Source organism: Anomaloglossus baeobatrachus, chromosome 7, assembly GCF_048569485.1.
Source record: "Anomaloglossus baeobatrachus isolate aAnoBae1 chromosome 7, aAnoBae1.hap1, whole genome shotgun sequence".
Taxonomy (NCBI): Eukaryota; Metazoa; Chordata; class Amphibia; order Anura; family Aromobatidae; genus Anomaloglossus; species Anomaloglossus baeobatrachus.
The window spans coordinates 100,149,154-100,174,397 of record NC_134359.1 but is presented as its reverse complement, the minus strand read 5'-3'; the positions used below and the strand labels follow the sequence as shown (position 1 = coordinate 100,174,397).

The 25,244-nt window shown below is 43.3% G+C and overlaps 1 protein-coding gene and 2 long non-coding RNA genes across 3 annotated transcripts in view; 2 read left to right on the top strand and 1 right to left on the bottom strand.

The window, feature by feature from the left end:
* SPAG16 (sperm associated antigen 16) overlaps positions 1-25,244 on the top strand; it is a 1,446,914-nt gene that overhangs the window by 1,248,551 nt on the left and 173,119 nt on the right. The window lies entirely within an intron of this gene.
* LOC142245946 (uncharacterized) lies at positions 12,653-13,284 on the bottom strand. Its single transcript, XR_012724826.1, has 4 exons — positions 13,176-13,284; positions 13,002-13,072; positions 12,820-12,890; positions 12,653-12,718 (listed from the first exon to the last, which is right to left on the bottom strand). It is a non-coding gene; the product is annotated as an uncharacterized LOC142245946 (long non-coding RNA).
* Positions 14,706-15,337, top strand: LOC142245945 (uncharacterized). The gene is made up of 4 exons (XR_012724825.1): positions 14,706-14,814; positions 14,918-14,988; positions 15,100-15,170; positions 15,272-15,337. It is a non-coding gene; the product is annotated as an uncharacterized LOC142245945 (long non-coding RNA).

Genomic DNA, 25,244 nt, shown 5'->3' with positions numbered 1-25,244 from the left:
GCATTGGCCACATTTGAAGTTGCCATTCGGAGATTGTTTCTCCAACCATGTGTTTTTGCTGGCTAATCTGTTTTTAACAAGCAAGTCCCTCAAATTGTGGCATCTTCTGTAGGAAACTAATGGTTTGGAAATAGTCATGTTTTTCAATTTAGGGTCCCTCTCTAGGATGTGCCAATTCTCATTGAGCGTTTTTCTTATAATGTCAAACATGGGTCCGAATTTGAAACTAAAGGTGAACCTATCACTAGTGTTCTTTTCTTTCTTCTTTTTCACCCCTCCTGAATCGCCTACTGGACAGAGACGACAATCCTCGTTTTTAGTTTTTTTATATGCTGCATCAATAATAGTATCGGGATAACCCCGTTGCAGAAGCCTATGTTTCAATTCAACAGCCTGTTCCTCAAAGGTCACACTGGTACTGTTCGTTCTTTTTATCCTCAAAAACTGTGAGTATGGCAAGGCAGTTTTTGTGTGCTGCGGGTGGGCGCTTTCATAATGTAAAACAGAATTAGAGGCAGTCGGTTTTCTGTAAATTTTTGTTGTGATTACTCCATCACTAACTCCAACCTCCACATCCAAAAAACTTATGGAATTGCCTCCAAAGGTAGAGGTAAACGACATGTTCATGGTGTTGGTGGTGTTCAGGTAGGAAACAAAGTCGGAAAAATCCTTCTCTGTTCCATCCCACACCATGAACACGTCGTCGACATACCTTAAGTAGTATTTTATGTGTTTCAAATACGGGTTAACGGCTGTATATACATATTTGCCTTCAAATTGCCCCAAAAAAATGTTGGCCATGGCACATGAGACAGGGGTACCCATTGCAGTACCCCCGCATTGTACATACCACCCGTCTAGAAACATGAAGGCATTTTTTGATAAAACAAATTCAAGCGCTTCACCAACAAAATCACAAAATAAAGGACTTTTGCCACTTCGTGTGACAATGTCCTTTACTGCCTCTACTCCCAAAGCCTGTGGAATCCGTGTGTATAGATTATCCACATCAATTGTGGTTAGATTGTATCCCTCCTGCCACGTCACTTCTTTTAGGAGTGACACAAAATCCCCACTGTCTTTAACATAAGACGGGATATGGGCTAACAGGGGTCTCAACAGCCAGTCCAAATAGTGGGAGAGTGGCTCTGTGAGTGAGCCAATCCCCGCCACTATTGGACGTCCAGGAGGATTTTTTTCATTTTTGTGCACTTTTGGTATACAATACCAGTGTGGTCTCGTAGGAAAAGGCGGAACTAATTTTTCTGCTTGTTTTTTAGAAATCAAACCGAGGATTACATATCTGTCCAAAAGACGTACAAGTTGTTTTTTGTATTCATTAATAGGGTTAGATAATAGGGGTTTATATGTTGTGCGATCTTGTAGCTGTTTTAAACATTCCTGCAAATACATGTCCCGGGACATGAGGACAATATTACCCCCTTTGTCCGCTTCACGGAAGATAGTATCCTCCCACGTACGCATGATTTTAACCGCAGCCAGTTCACCTTCATTCAAATTCATACTAACTTTTGGATACCTCAAAGCCTCTACTTTTTTTATGACCGTGTCCTGAAACAAATCGATCAAATTACCATGCATTGTTGGTGGACAAAAGTCCGATTTATTCCCTTTTTTGAATCTCATAGGTTCACATATTATTTCATTTATGTCCACTTCAGACTCCAATGTGGGATCATTCAAACTCATTAACAACGTAGCTTCTTTTAATGTGTCAGGGTCAAATGCCCCTGTTACATCAAAATTCCCATCATTTACTATGCATGGTTGTTCACCCTCAGGAACCATATTCGTACTATGAGGCATTTGGTTAAAGAATTTGAATAAATGTATTTTTCTTATTGCTTTATAAAGATCAACTCTAAACTCCACAAAATTAAATTCTTCTGGAACACAAAAGCTTAACCCTTTTGACAAAACGGACACCATGTCGTTAGTTAGTGAATGCTCAGATAGATTTATTATATTTTTATTAGGCGAGACAAGCAATTGATTTTCCCTCAATTCCTCCATGACACCATTTTTCGTTTGCGTCCTCTTCCTCTTGTGCCCCTTCCTGCCCCCCCGTCGGGTACGTTTCCTAAAGGGGCAGGAGTGGGCATTGATGAAGAGGTATCTTTAGAAGGACCCGGTAATACTTCTTCAGAGCCACTAGATTCTGAATCGGTAGTCCAATATCCTTTATTTTGTGCATACGATTTTTTGTTCTTATTATACATATACTGATGTTTTTTGTATCCCTTTACTTTATCTTTTGTCCAACAAAAAATCTGATTTGTGTCATAATCATGCTTGTCTCTTAAAAATTTTTCTCTTTTTTTATTTTTAATTTCCGTCTGAACATCCATTAATTTTTTATTTAACCTAGATGTGAATGAAGACCAATAATCCTCGGTCACCCTAGAGCGGGTGTCCTGCTTTAAATTTTCCAATTCCAAACTCAAATCGTTATAATCTTCTATGTTTTTCTTTAAAACTAACTGCAACAATCTCATAGAGCAATCCAATTGTATGGTTTCCCATTCTTTAACAAAAGTCGCATCCTGCTGAAATTGTGATACAGACTTAATAATACGTAAGCCCCTTGGGACTCTGTTGCAGTCCACATATGATTGTAGTGATTGTACCGTCCAAAATAACCGCACCTCTCTTTCAGAGAGGGAATATATTTTATGTTCCAGGGTTTTTACGCCCATTACCTCTGTGTCCTTTTTCTGGTTACACTCCACAAAAAAGGAAGCCGCATCAAATCGACCCGCTTGAACACCTGTAGTGTTAGCCGAGGACGCGTTGGTGCTGTCCATATTCACTGTATTATCCGTCATATCTTTCGTCTCCCAAATCCAGTTACCTTTTAGTTGTATGCCACGGTGACAGCCGAGTGTGCAATGGACTCCAAAGAGTAATGCAATAATATGGATCCAAAAGAGAGCGCAGTCCTGCACTACCCGTATATGCTTGTTACACCTGGGCTCACTGGCGGGGAAGGAATATAGCACCAGTCGTCCTCGATAAAAGCCGGATCAGCGTGCAGGTCCAAATAGAAACAGTCAGTTCCAATCATCCATATAGAAGAAGAATAAGACCGCATCAATGCTGATATCTTTTTTCCGGAGATTCTTTATTCCATACACGAAGTTAAAAGGTGTGTAGTAGTCAGCGGGTGGAGGAGACCTGGATGCGGCCCCTCACTGCGGACGACGGCCGTTTCGCCTGTGATTAGGCTTCCACGGGTCCACATGTTACCCGATGTTTACCCTGGTTACAGCTTACCGCAGCTGCCAGACGCCAGCTCCTGCTCCCTTCATTTCGTCACTCTCTCGCTGTCACACACAGCGATCTGTGCGTCACAGCGGGAGAGCAACAATAAAAAAAACGAACCAGGGCTGTGTGTAACGAGCAGCGATCTCACAGCAGGGGCCAGATCGCTGCTCAGTGTCACACACAGCAAGATCGCTAATGAGGTCACTGCTGCGTCACAAAAAACGTGACTCAGCAGCGATCTCAGCAGCGATCTCGCTGTGTGTGAAGCACCCCTTAGTCATCTTGGAGATAAGTTGTTTGTTTTCACCTGACTGTTTTCTGGGACTTAGTGGAGTTGACTAGCGCTCATCTCATCTCACTCATTCATTACGTAGGTTCCCAGTTCAGGGTCAGCCAGGGCCAGGTATCCCTATTTAGGAATGTCAGAGGAGCCAGGGGCCAGCGGAAGGTTTTATCAGGGGTCGCCATCTCCCCCTTCCCTAGAGACAGGGTTTCCCTGTTCCCTCCTGTCCTTTTTCGCCATTCGTTTGGTATTTCCCCATACGTATGACACCTGCATATGAAGTGAATCATGGTTCACACATTCACAGATGTTGTAATGGGTCAGTCTATTTGTAGATTTCTGTGTTGGTTTATAAACTTCTACAAACTTCTAACACTCGCTTCCTCCTTCGGCCTCACCCAATGGTCTTCTGCAGCTACTCACAAAGATGGCCACACGCTGGACCTCATCTTCACTCGCCTCTGTTCCCTATCTAACCTCTCTAACTCGCCTCTCCCCCTGTCTGACCACAACCTACTCACATTCTCTTCCCTCTCTTCTCCAAGTATGCAACCCCCCCTCCACAAATTTTCACACCCTCGCAGAAATATCAAACACATTGATTTACACGCCCTTTCTCAGTCCCTTCTCCCCCTCACAGACATTGCATTTCTACATGATGCAGATGCCGCTGCAACTTTATACAACACTACAATCTCTGCAGCTCTCGAATCAGCTGCCCCCCTCACACACACCAAAACCCGCACAATCAACAGGCAACCCTGGCACACAAGGCAGACTAAAGAACTTAGACGGGCTTCCAGAATTGCTGAGCGCAGATGGAAGAGGTCTCATTCCACTGAGCACTTCATTGCATATAAAGAGTCCCTCACCACTTTCAAGTCCACACTCACTGCTGCAAAACAAACCTACTTCTCATCCCTCATATCTTCTTTCTCTCACAACCCTAAACAGCTATTCAACACTTTCAATTCTCTCCTTCGTCCTCCAGCACCACCTCCCTCTCCTCTCATCTCAGCTGAAGACTTTGCCTCTTTCTTTAAGCGGAAGATTGACAACATCAGAGCAAGCTTTGGCCCACAATCACCACAGCCCCTCATCATAGCTACTCAGCCATCTTCCTCCAAATCCAGCTTCTCCACCATGACAGAAAACAATCTCTCCACTCTACTCTCAAGATCACATCTAACCACCTGTGCACTGGACCCGCTCCCATCGCACCTCATCCCCAACATCACCGCAGTCCTCATCCCAGCCCTAACCCATCTCTTCAACCTATCACTAGCAAGTGGTGTAGTCCCTTCATGCTTTAAACATGCCTCTATTACACCCATCCTCAAAAAGCCCTCCCTTGACCCATCCTCTGTGTCAAACTATCGCCCCATATCCCTTCTCCCCTACGCCTCAAAACTACTGGAACAGCATGTCCATCTTGAATTGTCCTCATACCTCTCCTCCTGCTCCCTCTTTGACCGGCTTCAATCTGGCTTCCGACCACATCATTCTACCGAAACTGCCCTAGCCAAAGTCACCAATGATCTACTAACCGCCAAAGCCAAGCGACACTACTCTGTCCTCCTCCTCCTGGACCTGTCCTCTGCCTTCGACACAGTAGACCATTCCCTCCTACTACAGATTCTCTCATCTCTGGGCATCACAGACTTGGCCCTATCCTGGATCTCCTCATACCTAACCGACCGAACTTTCAGCGTCTCCCATTCTCACACCACTTCCTCATCTCGCCCCCTATCTGTCGGTGTCCCCCAAGGCTCAGTTCTTGGACCCCTGCTGTTCTCCATCTATACCTTCGGCTTGGGACAGCTCATAGAGTCCCACGGCTTCCAGTATCATCTCTATGCCGATGACACACAGATCTACCTCTCTGGACCTGACATTACCTCCCTACTAACCAAAATTCCACAATGTCTGTCTGCTATTTCATCCTTCTTCTCGGCGCGATTCCTAAAACTTAACATGGACAAAACAGAGTTTATTGTCTTTCCTCCTCCTCACTCATCTCCTCCAACAAGCCTTTCCATCACACTTGATGGTTGCTCACTCTCCCCAGTCTCACAAGCTCGTTGCCTTGGAGTGACCCTCGACTCTGCTCTATCCTTCAAGCCACACATCCAAGCCCTCTTCACCTCATGCCGATTACAACTCAAAAATATCTCCCGGATCCGTGCTTTTCTTAACCAAGAATCTGCAAAAACATTAGTGCATGCCCTCATCATCTCCCGCCTCGACTACTGCAACCTCCTGCTCTCTGGCCTCCCTTCCAACACTCTTGCACCCCTCCAATCTATCCTAAACTCTGCAGCCCGCTTAATCCACCTCTCCCCTCGCTACTCCCCAGCCTCGCCACTCTGCCAATCCCTTCACTGGCTTCCCATCGCCCAACGACTCCAGTTCAAAACATTAACCATGACATACAAAGCCATGCACAACCTGTCTCCTCCCTACATCTGTGACCTAGTCTCCCGGTACCTACCTGCACGCAACCTTAGATCCTCACAAGATCTCCTTCTCTGCTCCTCTCTTATCTCCTCTTCCCACAATCGTGTACAAGATTTCTCCCGTGCATCCCCCATACTCTGGAACGCTCTACCTCAGCACATCAGACTCTCCACGACCGTGGAAAGCTTCAAGAGGAACCTCAAGACCCACCTCTTCCAACAAGCCTACAACCTACAATAGCCTTCAGCCCAGTAGACCACTGCGCAACCAGCTCTGTCCTTACCTATTGTACCATCACCCATTCCCTGTAGACTGTGAGCCCTCGCGGGCAGGGTCCTCTCTCCTCCTATACCAGTCTGTCTTGTACTGTTAATGATTGTTGTACGTATACCCTCTTTCACTTGTAAAGCGCCATGGAATAAATGGCGCTATAATAATAAATAATAATAAATAATAATAATAATAAACCATTGACTGGATTTAACTTTTACATACAATGTGTAACAGTTTCTTGGTTGCAAACAGTCATTGATCTTATGGCTGTAGTTATTGTTTAGAACTATTTTCTTAAGACTTTGGTGCTAGCCTAATTTTTTTGCTCATTTCGATTAGAGCAACCTTATGATCTATGACTATAGTTTATCTACAGTGTCTGCCGAGAGTCTCTGGTAGTCTACACTCCTTGTCACATGATTGGTTTCAGCTGCTTCTCTCTCCTCTTCTGATTGGCTTCTGTGTATGATTATCATCACAAGGTCAGTAGCATATCCATGTATAGATGATTGATTTACATTACAGCAAAGATGAAATAATTATTTGAGCCACCCTGCAAATTAGATTTATTAGTAAAATTTGCAAACTTTCTGCTGTTTTTAAAAAGCAGTGAAACAAAAACTATTTACATACTTCAACATAACAAGTGGTTTCTCCAAATGCAATATAAAATGCCACTTTAAATGACTAATTCACTCTCTGAATTATTCAACCCCCTAAATAGAATCACTCAGTTATAAGAGCAGATATTTTCAATTCAGATGTGGTCTCAAGTACAAGCCCACCTGATGTACGTAATCAACAGCTTCATTATTTATATCCGGTGCGCTTCAGATAAAATACATCAAATGCCTGGACTATTGAGGAGTTTGGTGACTGTAACATTTGAGTGCATGTTGAAAACATGGCGATATAAGTAAGATGATAGTTAAGAGAGTAGTCCAAAAAGTTAAGAAGTCATTGCTAAGGAAGGTTATTAAAACAAACTAGCAAAAGCAATGTCTGTTTCTGAGATACACTTGGAAGCAATGGTTAGCAAGCTCAAATATAAAGTAATAGTGGCCACACTGAATATGGTAGAAAGAGGAAGCTGTCACAGGCTGCCATCATATTCCTGAGTTGGTAAGTGGTCAAAAACTTTTAATGGAGTTGTCCACTACTAGGACAACCACTTTTAATTCCACTCATTTCCCCTAGTTAAAATTAAAGACCCTGAACTCACCTCCCATTCTGGTGCTGTTCCAGTGCTGTCAGTAACCGTGGATCAGGGATCATGTGACATTGTGACCTCACACAATCCCTGCGTCCAATCACCACCAGTTTTCTCTCCATGCCTTTGGATCAAATGAGTTAATCAACAGGAAATGACACTGCAGCTGCTGTTCGCTTCCTGTTACTTGCTCATTTAGTCCGAAGGTGTGGAGGGAGAATCTTAAGACAATTTAACGTGGGGCTCACATGAAGTCACAATGTCACCTGAACCCGAAAAAGTTACCAACAGCACTGGAATGGCACCAGAATGAGAGGTGATAACAGGGTCTTTTATTTTAACTGAGGGAAACAAGTCGAATCAGTTGGTGTTGTCCTAGTAGTGAAGAACCCCTTTAAGTGACTGCAAAAGAGCAAGATTTGGTGGTAATAGACAATGAGGTTTCAGTTTGCACATGCACATAAGGAACATGCTAAACACTAAAGATCTCCATGCCTGAACTCAAAGACATACATTTGTCCTATGCCAACAACACAAAAAAGTTGATTCAAATATGCTCAAAACTATATAAATAAACCACTGAAATGTTTAGGATGTTGGAGCGATGAAACAAAGCTGGAAATTTCAGGCCTATATCAATTGTATGTTTGCAAAGGAGAAATCAAGCAATCACTGATAAGAACACCCTGCCTATAGTAAAGCATGGCAGGAGCTCAGTGATGATTTGAGGCTGCTTTCTTTCTCTAACCCTGGAAATCTGCAGTGTATAAATTGTAAGATTAATTTAGTCAAGTATCAGAAAAACCTAGGAGAAAACATCATTCCTTTTATTAGAAGCCTTATTGGACCTTCCAACACGAGAGAAATCTCAAGTCCACCAAGCCTTAGTTTTAGGAGAAGCCCTAGATGATTCTGGAGTTCTCATCATAGTTCTATGGCTTGAACCTTACAGAATATTCTGGGGTTTGAGGAAGGTGGTTGCAGCACATTAGTGAATTATAGACACCATAAGGAATGTGCCACATAAGGAATGTGCTCAGTAACTGCCAGAAACATCATGACTGCTGCAGGTCACAACAGCCAGAGGATGTAAACAGCAGAAAGTTGGCAAATTTTGTTAATAAACCTAATTTCAGTTGGGATTGAATACTAATGATCTCAACTATAAGTTATAGATTACTATAGTACCAATGAGAAAACATGATTTTAAGATAACTTCCATACATACTATATACTAAAGGCAATAAGCCTTAAGGCCGCTTTACACGCAACGACATCGCTAGCGAGATGTCGTTGGGATCACGGAATTCGTGTCGCACATCCGGCCTCGTTAGCGACGTCGTTGCATGTGAAACACAAGAACGACCTTTAACGATCAAAATTACCTAATCGTTGATCGTTGACGCGTCGTTCCTTTCCCGATTATTGTTGCTGCTGCAGGTACCATGTTGTTCGTCATTCCTGAGGCAGCCCACATCGCTATGTGTGACACTGCAGGAACGAGGAACATCACCTTACCTGTGGCCGCCCGCAATGAGGAAGGAAGGAGGTGGGTGGGATGTTTGTCCTGCTCATCTCCGCCCCTCCGCTTCTATTGGGCACCCGCTTAGTGACGCTGCACAAACCGCCCCCTTAGAAAGGAGGCGGTTCGCCGGCCACAGCGACGTCGCTAGGCAGGTAAGTAGTGTGACGGGTGTTAGCGATGTTGTGCGCCACGGGCAGCGATTTGCCCATGACACACAACCGACGGGGGCAGGTACGCTCGCTAGCGATATCGATAGCGATATCGCTGCATGTAAAGTGCCTTTTAGTAAAGTAAGTGCCTGGGGAGGAAATGCTTTAATTGCCGTTATTTATAGTATTGATAAAAAGTACAACACAGTCACATTAGTAAAAGTATGAAATAGAAAATTTGCTTCTATTCATAACCTTGATATATTGATATTGGTTTTACTGAGGGACAACTCCAATGGGACCCCCTCATGGTTAGTGTACATTTTCGTATTGGCTTTACTAATGTGCGTTCCTTTTGATAATGCAGCATATTGCATGCCTCCTGATTATGCTATGTCAGCTCTCTAGTGCTGCCTCCATGTCCTCTCGCTGAATTGATGAGAAGGACTGCAGTCTTTTTATCATGAGATTCTCATCAATTCAATCACAAAACTGTCATAAAGGTTTAGAAGTTGGAAGAATGTGAATGTGAAGCATTATCTATTGTTTCACTATCTGGAGATCTATAGTTATAGAGAGAGCAGTCATGCAGCTAATTACTGTCACTTATCAGTTGTTCTTCTGTAGTGGATCGAAAGCCAAACCAGAGCTGGGACAAGAGCCAGGCAGAGATCTGACTGCGACTGTTGTACCTCATGCTGAAGGAAAAGCAAACAAAGGAAATTGCGATTACAACCTTGAAAGTGAAGCAAATTGCACAAAGTGTTATATACTGTAGATGGAAGATGCTGATACAGAAACATTTAACAAACTAGAAATATTTACTAGAATACAACTACTTCTTAAGGTGGTCATATGCATAAGACTAAAGGTGCTATTTTTTTTAACAGCCTTTGGCTTCATCTTGAGACGTGGCAACTTGATGGATGAACGATCTGTAGGAACATTGATCTTGTGCAAGTCTAGATGGGTCCACCAGGGTCATGTCCGCCATTATTTGGAATGTATCAAGCCATCGGGTTGCTGGTCTTCCTTTTTGCCTTGTTCTTTCTATTCTTCTGACCACTATGTCCTTCTACAGTGATGACTGTCTTCATATGATGTGTCCAAAGTAGGCAAGTTGTAGCTTAATGATCTTTGCTTTGAGTGACATGACTGGCTTAATTTGTTCCAACATTGATTTGTTTGTTCTTCTTGCCATCCAGTGTATTGATAACATACTTCTCCAGTACCATGCTTCAAGGAAATCGATTCTTTTTCTGTCTTGTTTTTTGTGGTCCTACACTGTAGATAACTGTTTGCCATCACCTATCTCTCCTGAACAACCTCACCTACTGCCATACATGTGAATGCTCAACTACATTGTTCATAATGTACCTCACGGGAGAACATTGTGTCTGAAGGCCCTCCTATACGGTGATGAACCAGTCCCACTGAAGTGAATGAGTTCAGATAACTTTTCTCTGTTGTGTAGGGGGCCTTTGATGTGATCAAAAAGGACACTTTCGACCAAAATGAATCAAGGGAAATGTAATAAAAGACCTGAAAAGCAGTTAATCATGGTTACATTTTTTGTTCGATTGTCGTTAGTTGACCAAAGAACCTTATGTCATGGGTGTGTCATGGTTGATCGACAACCCTGTGGTGTCCGGCTGCAGACAGTCACTGTGTTTGGCTGCACAAACTGCTCCTTGATGGTCCATTCTTTCTACCTTGGTAAGAAATGGAGTTCTATGTATCTTCCTTGTAAGGATTAAAGGGTGCTTTACATGCTGCGACATCACTAACGATATATCGTCAGGTTAACGTCGTTAGCGACATCGCAGCGTGTGACACCAAGGAGCGACGATCAACGAGCGCAAAAACGTGAAAAATCTTTGCTCGTTCACACGTCACTCCTTTCCAAAATATAGTTGCTGCTGCAGGTACGATGTTGTTCGTCGTTCCTGTAGCAGCACACATCGCTGTGTGTGACACCGCAGGAACGACGAACATCTCCTTACCTGCGTCCACTGGCAATGAGGAAGGAAGGAGGTGGGCGGCATGTTCCGGCCGCTCATCTCCGTCCCTCCTCTGCTATTGGACGGCTGCTGTGTGACGTCACTGTGACGCCGCACGAACCGCCCCTTTGCCGGCCAGAGCGACGTCGCAGGGAAGGTAAGTCCGTGTGACGGGTGTAAGCGATGTTGTGCGCCACGGGCAGCGATTTGCCTGTAACGCACAACCGACGGGGGCGGGTACGCTCGCTAGCGATATCGGTACCGATATCGCAGCGTGTAAAGTACCCTTAACTCTTTTCCTTTTGGACCCTGCAAATATCTTGACAGGTCAGCTGAAAATCCTTATCCCCACTCCCTGTGTCTATATATACCTGCATTTCCCTTTGGTTTGTTGCCGGTGATAGTTTACTCCTATTCTTTCTAGATTGCTTGACATCTCCTCTCGAAACATGTTGTAGTATGATGTTGCCATTCTCCCATAGTCATTTTGCAGATAAGTTGTCCCTTTGCATTCCCCTCATTGTTTTTCTTGTGTGTCCTTTAGTTCTTTGTGGGGTTAACTAGTTTTCATCCTGTCTGGTCCCTACCTAGGGCCTATTTCAGGGTCAGCCATGGCTTAGGTAGTCTGATCAGTGTATTGATGCAGAACCAATCTAGGGACATTAGGGGAACCAGGGGCCAGCGGTCGGTTTTCCAAGGTCATCATCTTCCCCCTTCACTAAAGACAGGGTTTCTCCCCCCCCCCCCTTCCTTTCGCCATTCTTCTGGTTTTTCCCATACCAACACATCGACCACTATTAGAATAACAACCCAGGTGGAATTACACGAAAACCACTAAAACACACCTCTATAAAAATATATTTTTATTCAGTTTATAATAGAAAATATAGATATGACACCAGATATCTGACAAAAACACAAAGACACTGTGCTCATCAAGGCCTAGTGGAGAGCAGAGGGAGCGTGCAGAGATAGGTAGCTGAATAGCTCTCAGTGAACTAGGAGGGACTACGATACTCCTCAACTACTCCTGCCTACTTGCGGAGAGTGTTATAAAGTATTGAACACTCCCCGCTCCGGGTGGCTGTCCCTATATATCCCTATGCTCCACTGACCTACACCACCACCACCAGGTGCATTGTGAAAAGACCAGGACAACATATAATGTATTAAAATCTGTTGGTTCCTGACTCGGACTGTAGACTATGCTACAGTCCAGATACTGTAAACAGCAGTTTAGGACAGAGCTAATGGGCCCAACGAGATCGGTGCCCACAGCTCCTCCCGACGCGTTTCCCCCCCTCCTAAAAAAATGTTCGGGGGTTCATCAGGGGTGATTAGCCAACATACACCTGTGAATAGACAAAAACAGACAGTTGGTGTCTTTCAATATACAGTCCAGCCAATCTCCAAGAAATCCCCTTCACATACGAGACTTACTTGGAACAACATCCAAGTGTGGTGTAATAGCAGCAGCAGGGTGTGCTTGTACAATATAACTTGACACCATCAACACAAGGGACTATAGATGTCCTCCTGTAATTCAATATAGTAATACAACACATAGGTCATTGTGTCTCCAAGATATCTCTGCACCATGCACTAATCACACCTATCAGTGCATATCATGCCACTACCTTCTTAGGTCCACTTTTCTTTTCCTCCAAAATGTGGTATTAATGTTGCTCAGTGTCTCACATCACCATATCTACATATACATTGACAATACAAAAATATAAAAATATAAATATGTGAGTCAATGCTTCAAGATAACATCTCTCCACAGTATTATGGTATCTAATACTAGAATGAAGCATACCCATTATAGGTAAATGATGCATGATGTTCTCCAGGGACATTCAACCCTTTGGCGCCACTTCTAGGCCTTTGCTATAAGAGAAAGGAAAGCCATCTCTAAAGGCTAAGGGGGTTTACATACTTAAAGCTCACATGACCAAAAACAGGCATCAATGTCAACAAATATCAACAATACCTATGAGTCTGAAAGAAGGTTTTTAGATGATGGACGATACACAGTTTGGCACTTGAGATAAGGTGCAGCATGCACTCTCTAGCAGAAAAAAGTCTATCTGCCCTCTCTTAGGTTGTGGATCCTGCTTTCCTGGTTCGCTCCCTATAGAGAAAAACATATTGTATGGCTCATATGTAGGGCAGAGACATATTGGCTTACATTGCCATCTCCCTTGTCATTACCTGGGCACTGATATTTCCTTAGTAGAAGCCCCAGGTGTTTCCTTAGTGGGAATCCTAGGTCACTACTTCAGATCCCTCTAGTAAATGAACACGTCCTATAAAGACATAATATACAGATAGCACTAGTGCTAGGTTATTTCCCCCTAGGCGTATCCAGATACTGGATATCGTATACAGTCCTGATTAAATAAGGAGAGTCACCTACCAGCAGGAGGCTCGGTCTTCAGTGACCAAGGTACCAGGCGCTCAGACGTATGAAGTTCCCCAGGGCACAGCTAGGGGACAGCATAGGGCTATTGTGCTGTCAATCTAATCAAGTTACATCCGGTCAGGCATGATCTGCCTCTATCCAGGCCGATGCGGTTGCTAGGAAGCCTGGGTGTCACTACCATTGAGGGTGACTGCAACTGAGTGATACGTCACTCTCTGCAGTGTTAATCATTAGGATTGGATGTGGGATGTGTCAATCCGTCCCTATGCAGTATCGCTGAGGGCAGATGCGATTCAGTGATACATCTCCCTTTAATGCTAGCAACCAGGATAGGGCCATTGGGCTGTCAATCTAATTGAGCTACATTACATCCGGCCGGGCAGGATCTGTCTCCATCTAGGCCGATGCGGGTGCTGGGACGCTTATGTGTTACTACCATTGAGGGTGGCTGCAATCGAGCTAGACGTCACTCTCTGCAGCGTTAGGTACGAGGATTGGATATGGGATCTGTCAATCCGTCCCTTACGCGTCACTTCCGGCCACATAGGATCCGTCTCCGATTGGCCCATCAACATGTCAATCTCGGAGAACAGGATGTCCCACCCCCATATCGGGATGCGGGCGTTTTAAAAGAGCAGATGGCAGTGGAGAGGCAGACAAGCAGCAGGGACATTACGGACCTTCAGATCATTAGCCTGGGAGGCCATCTAGCTGTGCCCTGGGGAACTTCATACGTCTGAGCGCCTGGTACCTTGGTCACTGAAGACCGAGCCTCCTGCTGGTAGGTGACTCTCCTTATTTAATCAGGACTGTATACGATATCCAGTATCTGGATACGCCTAGGGGGAAATAACCTAGCACTAGTGCTATCTGTATATTATGTCTTTATAGGACGTGTTCATTTACTAGAGGGATCTGAAGTAGTGACCTAGGATTCCCACTAAGGAAACACCTGGGGCTTCTACTAAGGAAATATCAGTGCCCAGGTAATGACAAGGGAGATGGCAATGTAAGCCAATATGTCTCTGCCCTACATATGAGCCATACAATATGTTTTTCTCTATAGGGAGCGAACCAGGAAAGCAGGATCCACAACCTAAGAGAGGGCAGATAGACTTTTTTCTGCTAGAGAGTGCATGCTGCACCTTATCTCAAGTGCCAAACTGTGTATCGTCCATCATCTAAAAACCTTCTTTCAGACTCATAGGTATTGTTGATATTTGTTGACATTGATGCCTGTTTTTGGTCATGTGAGCTTTAAGTATGTAAACCCCCTTAGCCTTTAGAGATGGCTTTCCTTTCTCTTATAGCAAAGGCCTAGAAGTGGCGCCAAAGGGTTGAATGTCCCTGGAGAACATCATGCATCATTTACCTATAATGGGTATGCTTCATTCTAGTATTAGATACCATAATACTGTGGAGAGATGTTATCTTGAAGCATTGACTCACATATTTATATTTTTATATTTTTGTATTGTCAATGTATATGTAGATATGGTGATGTGAGACACTGAGCAACATTAATACCACATTTTGGAGGAAAAGAAAAGTGGACCTAAGAAGGTAGTGGCATGATATGCACTGATAGGTGTGATTAGTGCATGGTGCAGAGATATCTTGGAGACACAATGACCTATGTGTTGTATTACTATATTGAATTACAGGAGGACATCTATAGTCCCTTGTGTTGATGGTGTCAAGTTATATTGTACAAGCACACCCTGCTGCTGCTATTACACCACACTTGGATGTTGTTCCAAGTAAGTCTCGTATGTGAAGGGGATTTCTTGGAGATTGGCTGGACTGTATATTGAAAGACACCAACTGTCTGTTTTTGTCTATTCACAGGTGTATGTTGGCTAATCACCCCTGATGAACCCCCGAACATTTTTTTAGGAGGGGGGGAAACGCGTCGGGAGGAGCTGTGGGCACCGATCTCGTTGGGCCCATTAGCTCTGTCCTAAACTGCTGTTTACAGTATCTGGACTGTAGCATAGTCTACAGTCCGAGTCAGGAACCAACAGATTTTAATACATTATATGTTGTCCTGGTCTTTTCACAATGCACCTGGTGGTGGTGGTGTAGGTCAGTGGAGCATAGGGATATATAGGGACAGCCACCCGGAGCGGGGAGTGTTCAATACTTTATAACACTCTCCGCAAGTAGGCAGGAGTAGTTGAGGAGTATCGTAGTCCCTCCTAGTTCACTGAGAGCTATTCAGCTACCTATCTCTGCACGCTCCCTCTGCTCTCCACTAGGCCTTGATGAGCACAGTGTCTTTGTGTTTTTGTCAGATATCTGGTGTCATATCTATATTTTCTATTATAAACTGAATAAAAATATATTTTTATAGAGGTGTGTTCTAGTGGTTTTCGTTTTCCCATACCAAGCATGACACCTTACTGAAAGAATATTTCCTGAAAGTTTTCAGAAAGTTCATTCATTCTTTGCCCAGTGTCATTGAAGATGTATGGCAACATGGAACTACTATGATGGACAAAAATGAGCATGGTCCAGTATGACTAGGAATAGACTATGCAACTTGTAGGGGTATTGTTCTCCACTCAGGCAGGTATTGTACAGATACTGACAGACAATATCTGTAAAAAGACAGTATAGCTGGGAGAAGCTTGAACACAAGGTAGCAACGTGCTTCCTTTATATGTAAGTTTTGCTGAAAAACAGACTGGAATCTATCTTTTTATTGCTTGTGGTGCTTTGTCTTGGAAACACTAAAGTCCACCCCGTATATATATATATATATATATATAGTTAAATGGTCCAGAATACTTAACAATATTACAATAAAAAAATTTCCCCTTACCTTCCTCCATCTCTCCTCTTCTTGCACTTTTTCTGATGCATTGTGCCATCAGCTTATATTGCATAGCACACTTTATATGTAGTTGGCCACATACAGCACCAGGTCAGTTTTTGATCCAAAGTGACAGGAAGTGAACCTGCATATGATGATCACTCTAATGAATATTCAGTGATTCTGTAGATATAATGGTAAGTTACTGTATCTATTATCTAAATTTTTGGAATATGCATTTTATGTTATTCATAGGTTATGTTCTGTAAGTCTACAATTTGGATAATTTATAGAATATATTTTACAAATGTACAATTTAGATAATTGACACACCATGTTCTACAAGCCTGCGATTTAGATAATTCATACGCTATGTTCTCTAGCGCTTTTACTAGTTTGATTTTGACTTTGTTCTTCTGCTTTCTCTGCAGAGAAATAGCTCCTTAATCTTCTTGTAAGAATTATAGGAAACGTTTCTACATGTGTAGTAAAAGATTTATTTTTTATGCACATTTTATGGCATTTGAGACAGTATAGATTGTGTAGTACATGTGCACAGCAGCACAAGGCAGTGACAAATTACTGATATTATGGCTAAAAATACCCCATAGGATCCTGCTGATACTTGTATGGCAGATTGCATTGATGGCAGGTGCTTTGGGCTACTTTGGCCATTGAGCCATCACTGTGTCGTGAACTATGTTGGCATAGAGTTGAGTCCTCTTATTTTTCACATGTACTAGTTTGGTCAATTTTAAGTGCCCTACACACGAGTCATTGTATCTTACAAACAGCAGATCCTGATTGGGCCATCATTATATGTGGTTTGGCAAAAGAGAAAGAATATCCATAGAGTCATTCCAGTTTGGCATTCTTCATATCTTTCTGTCATAAATATTTGACTCCAAAACCTGTTTAACCCTCATATGCTACAGTTATTATATATTCAGACAAAAGGTTCCATATATACTTTTTCTATAATCGTACCCATCGTCATTCAGATAAAGTAGATCTCAAAACTATCTTTTTGGTATTTGCTAATATAGCACAATCCCCACTCATTCTACCATTCTTCCCACTCTCGCTTGCTAAAGGGAACCGGTCAGGTGCAATATGTAACCAGAGCCACAAGCAGTTCTGGATGCATATTACTAATTCCTGCCTAACTGTCCCTGCATGTAGTAGCATAAATAAAGGGTTCTTTTGGAAAAGTATTTTCAAAAATCCCATATGATATGCTAATGAGGCCAGAAACTTGTCGCAAGGGCATTAGTTCCCTTGGCTATTCGGCCATCTTAGCATGTAACATGCCCCTGTGGGCGTACCAACATGCTAATAAATGCGCAGCATCAGAGGCATGGTCGCGCTCACCTCTTCGCTGCCATCGCGTCCGACTTCTGGATTTCTGCTCAGTGCGCAAAACTCCGGACTTTCGGTCATGTCCGGGAACATGACCACTGAGCCGAAATCCAGCAGTCATACGTGATGGCAGCAAAGAGGTGAGTGCGACCATCCTCTGGCGCTGCACATTCATTATCATGTTACACCCATAAGGGCGTGCTAACATGCTAAGGGGGTCGACTAGCCAAGGGAACTAATGCCCTTGCGACTAGTCCCTGCTATCATTGGCATATTATAGAGGATCTTTAGAAATACTTTTTCTAAAGATCTCTTTATCTATGCTACTATACGCTGGAACAGTTAAGCAGGGATTAGCAATATGCACCCAGAACTGCTGGTGGTTCTGGGTGCATATTGCACCTGACAGGTTCACTTTAATTATTTGAGTTTTAGATCTGTTATCCTTAAACAACCTCATCAGCGTGCTGACTCTTTCGGCAGAGCTGCCAATGAAGATGAACGAGGAAGGGCTTGGGTAATTTGCATAAACCAGACTCCTACTTTCAGAAAAGTAATACAGAGGACTCCCAAGTGCTACAGTCTGGCACTGATTGTGGGATGTCTGCTGGTTACCACCTTGACAGAAATGTCAAAAAATATATAACCAGGATATGAACTTGACACCAAGACCTAATGCACAAAACACAGATTTTCCAAATTCCTGTGTTCAACAATGATAAAAAAAAAATCACATGTATCTTCAACTTGCATTTCATTTTTTAACTGCAAGATATACTTCATACAAAAGAATTGAGATTTCACTATTGTAGATATGGGATATTTACCACATCTAGAATGTCCCTGCATAATACTTTATTGCCATAATCCATATGGTCCAAATCGAACTTTCTCAGCGTCCATATTCACAGAAGCACTAATGGCATTATGCAAACTCTGCACAGTAATCTTTTTATCTAAAAACAATTAGGCTCCTCCTTTAAAAAAACAGTCCAGGGTTATTCTTTATTTCTCCACTGGAGTGGTGCTTTAAATATAAGTCCCCTGCCCCCTGTCTTAGGGTACTTTCACACTTGCGTTGTTTTCCTTCCGTCACAATCCGCCCTTTTGGAAAACAGCGGAATCCGTTAACGGATTCCGCTGTTTCCCATAGACTTGTATGGATGACGGATTGTGCCAAAAGGACCTGCGTTGCTTCCGCTGGGCGACGCTGCGTTGCTTCCGCCCAGCGGGAGGAACGCAGCTTGTAACGTTTTTTTGAGCAGCGGAATCCTTAGGATTTCACTGCACATGCTCTCTCTGGCTCCCTGCACCCGTAACCAAGATAAATATCGGGTAACCAAGCAAAGTGCTTTACCCGATATTTACCCTGGCCATGTGTGCAGGGAGCCCGACACTTCACCGCTCGGCTTCGCCCCCTCCCGCACTCCACCTCCGCATGTATATATATATATACACACACACACACATACACACATACACACACACTCACCTGTCCTGAGCACCATGGCCCCGCTCGGCTCCACCCACTCCGCACTCCGCCCCCCGTACACATTCTCGGCGGCCGAGCGATCAGCTGATCACCCGGCGCTGGGAGCGATCAGCTGATCACCCGGTGCTGGGAGCGATCAGCTGATCACCCAGCGCTGGAAGTGATCAGTTAACACCCCCCCCCCCCCCCCGTGCTGGGAGCAATCAGCTGATCACCCGGCGCTGGGAGCGATCAGCTGATCACTCGGCGTCCGGCTACTGGGAGTGATCAGCTGATCACCCGGCGGCCGGCTACTGAGAGCGATCAGCTGATCGTTCACAATAGTCTGCCGCCAGTAAACTGTAAAAAAAAAATCAAAACGGATTCCGTTGTCTTGCAGCATCCGTTGCATCCGTTGTGCCACTATATGCAACACATCCATTGCATCCGTCACACAACGCAATGCAACGGATGCCGTTCAACGCAAGTGTGAAACTAGCCTTATACTTGCGTGTCGCCATCTTCATCTGTCTCCAGTGTCACTCCAGTTGGTCTCCGGCAATCTGTGACGTGCTTGTTCTCTCCAGTGTTTCATGGAGCACGCCAGAGGTCACAACTCAATTAATCTCTATGACAACATCATTCTTGCCTCCTTCTGGATCTCCTAGAGATGCATTGAGACCTTGTGACATAACTTCTGGCCAGTAAGAAGTTACGGCACAAGATGGCGCTTTGGGACCAGTCCATCATCGAAAAATGGATGAAGCCGTCAGAGGATGAGTATAAGACGAGGGCAGGGAACTTAGATTTAAAGCTCCGCTCCTGTGCTGAAAAAAAAATGTTGGCGTGGTGCTTAAAGAAGTCACCTGTCTTTTTCTTTATGTTTCCATAATACATGACTTAGTCTTGTAACATCAGAGGGACTCTGATCTTGACTTAAGGGTCCTTTACACACAACGATATCGCTAACAATATATCGTTGGGGTCACGTCGTTAGTGACGCACATCCGGCGCAGTTATCGATATCGTTGTGTGTGACTAAAAGGAGCGACGATCAACGATCGCAAAAACGTCAAAAATCGTTGATCGTTGACACGTCGCTCCTTTTTATAATATCGTTGGTGGTACATGCCGCTGGTTGTTCGTCGTTCCTGCGGCATCACACATCGCTATATGTGACACCGCAGGAACAACGAACATCTCCTTACCTGCGTCCACCGGCAATGAGGAAGGAAGGAGGTGGGCGGCATGTTCCGGCCGCTCATCTCCGCCCCGCCTCTGCTATTGGGCGGCCGCTTAGTGACACCGCTGTGATGCCGAACGAACTGCCCCCTTAAAGGAGAGATTGTTCGGTGTCTCCAGCGACGTCACTAAGCAGGTATGTGCTATCGCGCACAACATTGCTACCTATCGTTAGCGATGTTACTGCATGTAAAGCACCCTTTACTGTACATTGTATCAGAAAGTACAGGTAGCAGAGGTATTTATAAAATCCAGTGGCACTGTCCAGGATGTTAAAGGAGTTGTCTTCTTTCTAAAAATTCTCCCTCCACAATTTGTTGGAAAAAAATTCCCACCTAACTTTACACATTGTCCCTGGGTCCTCCATTAATTCTCCGCCACTGCTTGAGGGTTCTGATATTGGTTGCAGTGCTAACATCTTGTTGACAGCGCAACAGGCAATCTCTAAGCTCAGAGGCTCTGAACGTGGCATAATGTCTACACCACAGACAGGAGCACTGAGTTCACTGGTAGGCTGAAGTGCTATCGATTAGACAGCAGTGCTGCAGCCAGTATCAGGCAACAGCAGCAGCAGTGACTGGGATTTTCTGACTACTAGGACAACCCCTTATCATTCCCCATGTTTGCCTCCATTAAAATAACAAAGCTTCTACTCAGTACTCACCTCTAGAGATGTGCAAACCCTAGATTCGGTTTTCGAACTGAACACCGATTTTAAAAAACAGATTTTGGGTTCAGAGTTTGAATGCTTTGTTGTGCAATGCTGTGCTCGAGTACGCTTGATGCTCAGCCCTGTGCGAACCACTTTCAGTGTTTCAACGGCACACTTAACAACAGTGTTGTCTGATGTAGTGTGCAACTAAAAAAAAATTTGAAAAAGACCGCCTACCATTCCCCGGAAGTGATCTGCTTATGGCTGGCTGAATGTTGGCGGAGACTCAAACTGCCAATCAGTCATTTCAAACAAGGCTCGGTAAAATTCGAAGCAGTGGAGGTTTGGTTCGATTGCTGCCAGTGAACCAAACCTCCCAAGGTTCGCTCATCTCTACTCACCTCCTGTGCTGGTGTCATTCTAGGGGTGTCGGCACTCACGTTCCCATTGTTCACGTGGGATTGTTATGAGGTTGTTACATCATGCCACCGACTTCCTGTTAATTACTTATACATCTGAAGGCGGGGAGAGAGAACCCAGCGCTGATTGGGCAGAGCGCTCATGTGATGTAACAACCTCACGTGAGCCCTGAATACTGAGTGCTGGCACCACGGGAGGTGAGAATAAGCTTTTCCATTTTAATGAGGGTAAACATGGGAAATAAGAAGAGGTTGTCTACTAGGTGACAATCCTTTTAAATTCATGGAGTATAGTCTAGACCAGGTTTACGTTTCTCCACCTCGAGAAGTGACAAGTTCTGTAAATATTTTTAGCCTATGGATGAAGAATGTTTTCATTAACAGACAGAAAAGAATGAGTTATTGGTGTAAAATGTTACCAAAAAATACAGTGTATAAGTTGCATACTCTTTTATTATGGAGAATTGAAGCTTTTTTTTACTATACAGTATATACAAAGTGCAATACTAATAATAGCTTTTATTTACTATACAGTATATACAAAGGTATAAAATACAGGTTGCATTATTATCCATGTGTCGCTACATATAACTATTAATAAAGTTAACATTTGTTGAAAAAAATATTATAAAATTACTGGTATTTTCACATAATAAACTATTTAGTGTTTAGCCAACATTTTCTTTGCCTTTGATAAAGAAGTGGGTTTTTTTTATTGTACCCAAGCCATTCATCAGCACTTCCCATTTGCATTCAGTCCAGGGTTGCAATTTTCCAACTAATTCCCATGAGCATTACAGGCTGCAGAGTGAAATTGATATTGATGATCTCCAATTTGCAGTTTTATTTTTAATAAAAATATAATCTGGCACAAAATCTGTCTTGAAACAAGTTTTCCTAGACACCCCTGATCTGCCCTCTGGAATGGAGAAAAATAGCAGAGACGTTCTCCTAGGACTTCTACACTGTGAACATTATACCTGAGGACTTTACTGTTAATATTTAATGATACAAGCTTTGAATGTATGTTGAGATAAATACATTCATTTTAACTTTGCGTATACATTAGAAAAATTTGCCTGAATGCTCAAGTCTTGAAAAGGGCAATGTTATTCCATCTTTCAGCTTTTAGCCTGATTTGTAGCCAGCTTTTCAGTCCTGGTTCTCGCTCATTTCTCATCTTAAAAAAGAGATAAAACAAAAAAATATAAAAAAAAATTACATTGCACATCTATTGTTATATTGAGTTAGTATTTTAACCATCTCTTGATCATATTCATCATGGCGACTCAAGTCCAGACACTTTTCACATTGCAGAGTCTGGCAGGCAATGTGATGCTTCTTAGTTGCTCAGCAAGAGTCGATCGTCGACTGTTTTGGGCTCTCTGGTCTTCGGTTTAGCAGGAGTTAATTCATGCTTGCTAGTGAATTGCTGCTGGGGTCACAGGTTGCTGGCGTCCTATCACAGCCACCCCCACCATATAAAAAATGGTGCAACCTACCCTGACATGCCAAAGATAGCTCTATCTTTGCTCCAGCGTTATCGGTCTTTATCCGTGGTGACCCAGTTGTTGGGGAACTGTTTTATGCTATTTGCTGTGCTATGGAAATATCCTTGTTGTTGTTTATTTCCTCCCTGTTCTTTAGTCCTCCCTGAGCATGTATTGTCTTTTCCTCTGTGTGTGCTTTCAGTGAATTTGAGCTTTGTTTTTCCCCTATCTGTCTGTATCTCCTGTCCCAGCCCTCCCCGGAGGTGGGGAAGAGGGTGTGTTAAACCATGGCTGCTCAGGAGTTAGGGCTACGCTGGAAGTCCAGACAAGTCTACCATCAAAGCTACCTCTGGAATAAGGGACAGTTTAGGGCCCCTAGTTGCACGGGTCCGTCTAGTTGCACTTACTCCTTACTCCATATCATACCCATGACACAAGCTTTGTATACTCATTTGCTGACCCAAATTCACTCAGATTTGCTGGAAAAAATAAAAAAATATTCCTTGCCAGTTATATAATTTATTTTTAGACAGAAAAGGAAAAAAGCACAATAGAAATCATTCTAGACATATAAAATCTTCATTACATTATTGCTTAAAGGGTTGTTCTCCACATAGTGCTTTGGGAGCGCACCGCTCTGCTGGCTCTCCGCTTCCTGCTGGCTGGGAGATAGGGGCAGTGCGCTCCTGATGATTAACAGTTCACACCCGCGGCTGTAGATGATCCCCTTGTACAAACTGTGCTCTCTCTTATGCTGAATTTGGATGCATCTTTGCTTCTGAAACATTGGAGATGCACAGAGGCACAGATGATGCCAGGATCAGACCAGTCCATGCAAGCGCTACAGAAAAGAGACTGGTCTCCGCTAATAGAATGCAGAGGTGGCCAGTAACTTGCTTCCTGGGAATTGAGAGAATTTTGTAACAGGAGGTAAATTGCAAAGTTTCTTGTTTTACAGAAACTTTGCATGCAAAACATTTTTCATATGTCAGAAAAAAAAGTGTTTTTTTTAGTGCTACTTTGGGCCACATAAATTATGATGTAATATATATACATATTTGGGGGGACATAAATGTAAAAAAAAATATTTTCGGTTTAGGGTTTTTTTGTTAAACTTTTTACTATTACATTTCTCACTAAATAAGTTATTAAAAGAAAACTGTCAGCAGGTTCTTGCCATGTAATCTGTTGCATGATGTACTGGTTGAGAGCTTGATTCCAGTGATGTCATTTACTGAATTTCTTGCAATAGTTTTGACAAAAATCCCTGTTTTCTCTGCTGTAGATATAGCAGTGGAATGAATTCTGGGCCCTCTGCATCCCCTCCCACACCGCTGATTTGCAGCTTCTTCTTTACAGTACACATTGTCAGCAAACTGCTCATTAGTCGTGGGGGTGGAGTTACACAAACTGGTCTGGCGTGCGTGTGACACCTAGACCTACAGTCTTGCTGATAAAATATTGACCATATTGAGACTACAGCACACAACCTACTAAGTGACACATTCTCGGAATCAGGGTCTCTGTCCCTAGATTATACTGCTTTCAAATTAAATACAAAAATCCTGCTGACAGCTTCCCTTTAAAATAAATCTCCAGATGTGGATGTCTAATATGTGTAGTTTTATTCACGTAATAAAATGTATTTTACATGGAAAAAAAGTTGTTTTTTTTCGTATTTACTTGTGTTTTGTTTTTTTTTTGTTACTCATATTTTTTTCTACTGGAACTGGGGCATCCATATAAGTCCCAGTTACAGGGGAAAACAGCTCCTTATTGTGAAAGAAGTCACTGGCAGAGCTAGTCAAAGACTCAGTAATCATGTGATTGCCAGGTCCTACAGAATCATGGGCATTGCTGATGCTCCTTTTCTCTAAATAGCTCTAATTCTGTCTTAATTTGCAGGAGCAATAGCTTTATCTCTGCGCTGTAAAATTACAGGACCAGGTTAATGCCCAGAACCAACAGGCCTCATTGCCAGTACAATCTGTCACTATTGCATGATGATAAGTGTGGAACATTAATGATTAATTTATAAAGTCCAATGTATTTTGATCACATAGGTAAATAAAAGAACAGGACTGGGGCAGTACCGTTTGTAGGGGCTTCGGCTCTGCTCTGACCCCTCCATTTGTCTCAGGTTTCTATATCTTCCTGATTTAAAGTTGGCATCAGCACTGGTCTAGCTG